This window comes from Spermophilus citellus (genome assembly GCF_964194105.1).
Source record: "Spermophilus citellus genome assembly, chromosome: 8".
NCBI lineage: Eukaryota > Metazoa > Chordata > Mammalia > Rodentia > Sciuridae > Spermophilus > Spermophilus citellus.
The window spans coordinates 10,089,721-10,097,465 of NC_138189.1; the positions used below are offsets into that span (position 1 = coordinate 10,089,721).

The window sequence follows — 7,745 nt, forward strand, 5'->3', positions numbered from 1 at the left end:
TCAGACACTGTTCCGCATGCTTTACGTGCACCTATTAATCTTCACAATACCGCTATAGAAAGAGTTGCTCTTCTTGTCCAGATTTTCACATAGAGAAGTTAACACATGTGCCTTAGATCACAGAGTCACAGCAGAGTCAAAACCAATCCAAGAAATCTAGTCTCTGGAGCTGTGCTCTGATCCACCTCGGCACAGCACCTGCTCCATCACCGCTTACCTACACTGGCAGAGGAAGCCAGAAAGACATGCCATGTGTCCATGCCAGCTGGGTACATACCCCTCAAGTTACCAGGCAGGGAAGAGGGGTCACACAGGAATTCTGCTGCATAGTTTCCCTGAGCTTCTCTTATCCCTTAAGGAACCCATGTATCAAGGAAACTTCCAATGGTTTTCAGGGCACCTGCCAAGACAGGGACAGTGACCTGTCAACAGAGCTGGAGAATGGACTACCAGGACAAGGAGCCGGATGGGGATGGTGCAGGAATTGGAGTTTGCAGCCAGTGGGTGCCAAAGTGAGGCACCCCCAGGATTCTGAGCAAACAGAAGACCAGATCAAGACTTATAGGACTCCCAAGCTTCAGCCATTCTGGGGATCTCTGTGGGGACCATTAAATTGCATTTGTCTTCCTTGAGAGTTGAGTCAATCTGTAAATAAGATAAAAGCAATGAAAAACTAGATTTTAGCTTCTATAACACACACACACACACACACACACATACAGTGAAATTAATTTAAATAATATAGATTAACCCAGATATTCAAAATATTATCACTTCAGCATGCAATCAATATAAAAATTATTAAATAGATTTATATTCCTTTTCTCACACAAATCCATTGAAATCTGATACATATTTTATATTTATAGCCTGTGTCAATTTGGATTAGTCAAATTATCTTTGAATAATGACATAATTTTGTTAACTGGAAAATTTTATCTCACATTAATCTCTAGAAGAAGCTCCATGGCTCATTTGAAGGTTTATATAAAATGTGAACTAAAAACAGGATTTGACAATTCCGGGTGAGAAAGGTGAGGATAAAAATATTCAAATTTTTCACTTAGTTGGAACTAAGTTCTAGTAGTCTAATAGATTCGTGAGTACGACAATGTACGACATTTGTAAAGAGAATACCAGCTACGAATCTTAGGGCTGGATGAATTCCACAGTTATTTATCAGCATCCACAAAGTGAAAGCATTATCCAAAGACCAAAAAGGAGAAAGCAAATACACCCGAAAAATGCATGACAGTGTCCTCAAAACCTCACGACTCTCCTCTAGAAATTGAAACAATAGATTATCAGATCTGGATAGTGGCCCCAGACACTGTGGGTAGCTGGAGACTATAAAACAAGTCGTTGTGCAAATATTAACATGTCTATAAATATTACCCAATTTGCAAATTCCTCTAGTTTTGCTCTGATAAATATAATCGGAATTTCAGATAACTTTTCTGAAGGGCACATAATCATCAGTTTATGCCAGAAACACCATTTTCTACTTTCCTAACTTCTCACATAATAAATGTTTCATTATTATTTCAATATTTATTTTAAATTTCAGCCTGTTTTGTTAATAATCCACAGCTTGACTAAATAATTTCATCAGCCCTCTCATTTTCTGATGAGACCATTTTTAGCCGAATTTTAAGTTCTCACATAGGAATCTGTGGCTAGTGGCTACCGTATAGAAAGGTTAAAAGTACTGTGAACTAAAGTTAGATTGGACTTAATATTACTTCTCTAGATACTGATGCATAAAACTTAGGAGGAAGATTAGAGCAGGTATACAGCAAATAAAGAAACTATATTTTGTCAGCATATCTGAGTTACCTTGTGGGTTAGTTTCAGATCCATTAACTTGTCCATATTTATAAAGCACTTAAAATAGTGAGTGCCTGGTACAAAATAGGAACCCAAGCAGAGTGAACTATTTTTATTATCATTATAATTAATAGCAGGGACGAAATGGAGAACCAGGTCTCCTTACTTCTAACCAAATGTCCTTTCCACAAACCCAGGGGGCCTCTCATGTTAGCAATACATTTATACTAAGAATACAATGCCATGGGTGGCTGCCAGCATTATTAAAACTTGCACACTGGATTCCTGGTGCTGTAAGATCTGAATTGTTTCAAATCACCTGCTTGCAAAACAAAGTACTGGAAAACAAAGCAATTTCATTTCCCTGGACTGACCTTTAAAACACAGTTGCTGCTTCTACTCTGCAGACCTGGCTGCTAAGCACCCTGTTGTTCTTATTAAAGATGCAAGATCCTCCTTGCTAGCAGGAAGCACTGGATGCCTGTCATGGATGAAAGTCGGTGTTGGGAGCCTGCGTTTTTATGGGAATGTACGTCCATCAATGAAAAGATTTAATGAAGCCATGCTTGAGCTACATTCCCACTAATGAATCAACTGAGAAAATAGAAGCTAAAAATATTTCATAACTATCTTTTAGTAACATCCTCAGAACTGACAACTGGAAAATGCATTTTCTTGAGATGACATCATCTTGGAAACAACTATAGTATTCAAATCAAAGCTATATGATTACATAGAGGGAAGGGAAATAGTGAATGGTTCAGGGACCTTATTAAGCCTCTTTTCTACCCAGGACACACTTGCTGTCCCTCCTCACTAAACATTTTTAAAGGTCTCTCAGGAAATCTGTCCTCATGTTAATAATCCCCTAAATGACAGGGACAGGTCAAAATGCTTAATACAGATGTGACAGAATCACAGATAGACAGAATAGGACTCTTGCCCATTCTCCTCCATCAGCAATGTTCAAATTCATAGTTGCTTACTCTGAGAAGCACACATGCAGGGGATGGATGTGGACTGCATCAAAGAGCTATTTGCAATAGCAACACACACACACACACACACACACACACACACCAAAAAAAACCCAACCCAGTGATTTCATTTATTCACTTATCACTTTGCAGTTAGCTTTCTACCATGGGTCAGGTACTGTGCCAGATACTAAGGATAGAAGACAAATGAGCCCTGCCTTCATGGAGCTTATGATCTTGTAAGGGAGAAGGAAAACATCCACCAAATACTTGCATAGAAACTCACTTAACAATTTAAATAGACTGACATTTTATGCCAGAACCTGTAATCAGTACTGAATATACATTATCTTACAATTTTTTGCTATGGGAAGTAAACATCAAATTTCTGCTATAGTAACTAGTACAAAGGAGCAAAGAACATGGAGTTAAGATATCACATGAGGAAGCTTTAACCAACTTGAAAAGTCAGGAGGTGACGAATGAACAGGGATATTCTGGTGAAGGCTTAACAGCCAGTTCTACAGGGGAAAAGTGTGATGCATATTGTTCATGTTCACATCACTACAATGAACTATTTGATGCAATTCACGTATAAAGAAAAAAGGTTTATTCTGTTCAAACTTTGGAACTTTCCTTCAAGATCAGGGAAGCCCATTGCTTTGGTTTTCTGGTGAGGAAAACTAATGGCAATGATGGAGACCATATGTCAGAGAAAACTGACACGTGCAGGGGATGGGTGTGGACTGCATCACATCAAAGCCAGGAAACAGAGAAAGACTAGAAAACTGGGGACCCCAAATCCCTTTCAAGTGTTTTCTTAAGGATCTGTCCTTGGGTCCCACTTTCAAGGTTTCCACCATCTCCCAATATTATCTCCTTATAACACACAGAACTATGGGGGACACTCACCCAAATCATAGCAGTGGGGTTTGCTCATTTTCATGATGTAAATAAATACTCCTAACATGCCTGATTTGGGGCTAGTTACATGTCATTGAAGGTGTAGTTGGAAAGAGATGTGCACAGTCCAACCTCCTCATGGATGGAATCTAGCTTCCAGTCAGCACAGTAATAAGTCCATATCTGACCCATGAACAAAGGCAGCAAGTTGAGTGGACTTGACTATTAAGGCAATCACAGCAAAATATCACTGACTCAGTGGTAGCACTAGACACTGGTTTTCTCATAGTTCCAGAGGCTGGAATACCAAGATCAAGGGGCCAGCAGGGTAGGTTTCTGGCAAGGACACTCCTCTTGGTTTGTAGACAGCCATCTTCTCCCTAAGACCTAACATGACCACACCCCTGCGCATGCTTTTGTGGAGGGAGAGAGATTTCTGGTGTCCTTTCCTCTTTTTATAAAGACATCAGTTGTTAGGTTGCTGAAGGTCTCATAATATCAACATTTTTTTAAATATTAATTACCTCCCTAAATGGCCTGTTTCCAAATGCTATCATGTTGGGGTTTAGGTCTTCAACTTATTTCATAAAAACACACTTCAGTCCAACACATGTATCAACACATGATACAGTTCCCCTTTTCCCAATGAGGATATGAACCAGTCTTCTGACCCAGGGGTTTCAACCTTCAGATTATAGGTGGGGATAGAAATGTCCTTAGAGTCATTACAGGAATGCCACCAGGCATAAATGCACACCCAGAATCTACCTGAAGAAGAATGTGTGCCTGGACAAATAAAGTTACTAATAAGTTCATTGTAGCTTTTGTTCACAAATTACTTTACCAATAAGAAAATGTAAGAAATTTATCTTATAAATAAAACATCGAGCCTTTCTGCCCTTAGATGCCTGCAAGAAAGCATCCTTAAAGCCTCTCTTCCTGTCGCCGTCATGTCTTAATCAGAGTCCCCTAAAGAGCAGAACAGTTGAGGAAGCTCTTCCTTGGAGAGCTGAGCTTTGAAACAGCTGATGAGAGTCTGAGAAGCCATTTTGAGCTCTGGGGAACACTCAGGCACTGTGTGGGAATGAGAGACCCAAACACCAAGCGCTCCAGGGGCTTTGGGCCTGTCACTTATGTCACTGTGGGGAAGTGGATGAGCCATGAATGCCAGACCACACAAGGTGGATGGAAGAGATGTGGAGCCAAAGAGCTGTCTCCAGAGAGGATTCCCAAAGACCAGGGGCCCGCTTAACTGAGAAAAAGATCTTTGCTGGTGGCATTAAGGAAGTCACTGAAGAACATCACCTACGAGCACGAAAAAAATTGAAGTTACCGAAATCATGACTGACCGAGGCAGCAGAAAGAAGAGGGGCTTTGCTTCTGTAACTTTTGACGCCCAGGACTCTGTGGATAAGATTGTCATTCAGAAATAGCACAGTGTGAACGGCCACAGCTGTGGAGTGAGGAGAGCCCTGTCAAAGCAGGAGACGGCTAGTGTGGCGAGCCAGCCCTGGGCTGTGTGTGTGAGCTGTGAGCATTTTGAGCACACACAGTGGACTGGACTGACGCTGCTGCTCTTCTGGGCTGTGCACCTGTGTCCCTTCCTCTTGCTCTGCCCTTGACCACACAGCACATGAGATGGGCGTGGCCTTCTAAGATGTCAGTCAATCAGGAAGCCAGACTCCACCCCCTGAAACCTTACCCCTTGCCTCATTTGAATGTCTTCTCCCCATTAAAACCCAGGTTTGAGGCGCACTCTCTCTCTCCTTCTTGCCTGTCTTGCCCCCCGCCCTCCCTTGTGGGAGTTGTGGCTGAGGAGCAAACACTGAACCCAAAGAAAAGATACTTTCTGTGTCTGTGTCTTTACTTATTCCCCAAATTCACCTGGAGTGACCCTGACTGTCTAGTCGTGTGCTGGACAGGCTAGTGCTCCATCTAGCCAAAGAGATCAAATCAGCTCTGGAAACTTTGGTGGTGGCCATGAAGGTGGCTTTGGTGAAAATGACAATTTTGGTTGTGGAGGGAACTTCAGTGGTCATGGTGGCTTTGGTGGCAGCCATGGTGGGGATGCATGTGGTGGCAACAGGAAGGGCTACAGTGGATTTGGTAATGACAGTGGTTATAGAGGAGGCGGCCCTGGTTACTCAGGAGGAAGCAGAGGCTATCGAAGTGGTGGACAGGAGTATGGAAGCCAGGACAGTGGCTCTGGTGGGAGTGGCAGCTATGACAACAGAGGAGCCAGGGGAGTCTTTGGCAGCAGTAGTGGAAGCAAATTTGGAGGGGAGGGAAGCTACAATGATTTGGGCAACTACAACAAACAGACATCAAATTTTAGACCCATGAAGGGCGGAAACTTTGGAGTCAGAAGCTATGGACCTGAAGGTGGTGGAGATCAATACTCAGCCAAACCATGAAACCAGCCGCAGTAGCTATGGCATGGCCGAAGGTTTTAACTAAACTGCCAGGAAACAAAGCTTAGCAGGAGAGGAGAGCCAGGAAGCTGCAGGTTTCAACACATTTGTGAACTCAGCCACCCACAGGGGTGGCAGGGTTGAGCTGCTACAGAGTCGTGGTTTAGACAATGCACAGAGTATGGGCAAAAAAACTCGAGGACTATATTTGTGACTAATTGTTTAACAGGTTATTTTAGATTCTGTTCTGTGGAAGGTATGAAATATTCCAACAAAGGGTTTTAGGGTAGACCTTTTCTTTTGCACCCAGTCTAAATGTAATAGTCTGATCATGGTGCTGAATAAATGTGTCTTTTAAAAAAAAAAAAGAAATAAAATAAAACATGGAAGCTGTGTGCCTTGAAAATAAATGAGTTTTTCTGATTCTGAAGGGGAGAGAAGATGTCCCAGAGGAAGATCCAATATACAGCATACTCAGATGGACAGGAGCTGTGTAGGCAGATCACAATCTTCTTGGAATTGACATTGGGTTGAGGGTATTGGCCCAGGACCATGTGTGAAGGGTCTGGTGCCCTGTGCTGGGCTATGTATGTGTCCCTCTAGTTAAATCAGGATTTTTACCACAGTCTGCAAACTGGAATGTGATTTGAGAGGAGCTGCTTTTTGGAGGGATCTATTATAATAACAAAGATGGAATTTAGCAGCCAAGATACAGGAGCGTTGTTGGTTTTCAGGCTGTACCAGTAGTTCTGAAATATAGTTAGACCTTACCAGGAGAGATGCAAAATGTGGGTCAGAATTGGAGTGATTCCTCCCACTCATTTGTCTGCATACATGTGGACACGTGGTCTTTTCTCTCCAGACTATTAACATAAAGATAATGAATATTGAAAAGATGCACTAATTTTTACACCAACAAAAATGGGTTAAATAAATAATAAGTCAATGTCTCTTTTTTGCTTTGGGGTCCCTGTACATGAACACACATGTATAGTTAAGATTCTATCTTATAATTTTTACTGAATAGCCTTTGGAGGAATCTGCATTCTGTTTGTTTATTTATTCTAGACTGGTCAAACTCAGGGCCATTGGTTTAGAGAAGTTCAGGGGTGGGAGGAATCGCATTTGCAAATGAAGGATTTGGAACAGATAGATGCAAATTCAAGCTAAACAATGCCTGGTTTCCCCTCATCTTTAGAAGTTTAGAATTAATTTGTCTTAACATTTGGAATTTAAATCTGTGTGTGACAGCAAAAAGTAAATAATGTCAAGAATGGAGCAAATTCTAATAGTTAAGATGTCAATTTCTGTATTGGTTTTTGCATAATGTTCAGTACATCTACACAAAGTCAAACCTTGTGAAGAGCATTCTTAAAGCACCCTGCTGCATGATCTTGTCTTCACCGGACAATGTGGCCCATTGCCCTCTTAAGCTCCCATCTTTAAATGAAAGCATGTAGGACATGGGGGAGGCTTGTCTGAAGATGACCAAGTCCACAAACTAGAAAGAAGCTTGTGTTCAGCTTCCACTGCACAACGTAAGAACAGCTTGGTAGCATTTACTGCATTCCACTATGACTTTCTCATATCAGTTCTATGAAGTAACGCTTCAGATATTGTCAATATC

General features: G+C 41.6%; 1 pseudogene across 1 annotated transcript; it reads left to right on the forward strand.

Annotated features, from left to right (window-relative positions):
- Window positions 1-466: 466 nt before the first annotated feature.
- On the forward strand, window positions 467-6,121 carry LOC308654279 (heterogeneous nuclear ribonucleoprotein A1-like; annotated as a pseudogene). The gene is made up of 3 exons: window positions 467-512; window positions 4,688-5,203; window positions 5,630-6,121. The product of its transcript is annotated as a heterogeneous nuclear ribonucleoprotein A1-like (transcript).
- Window positions 6,122-7,745: the final 1,624 nt, after the last annotated feature.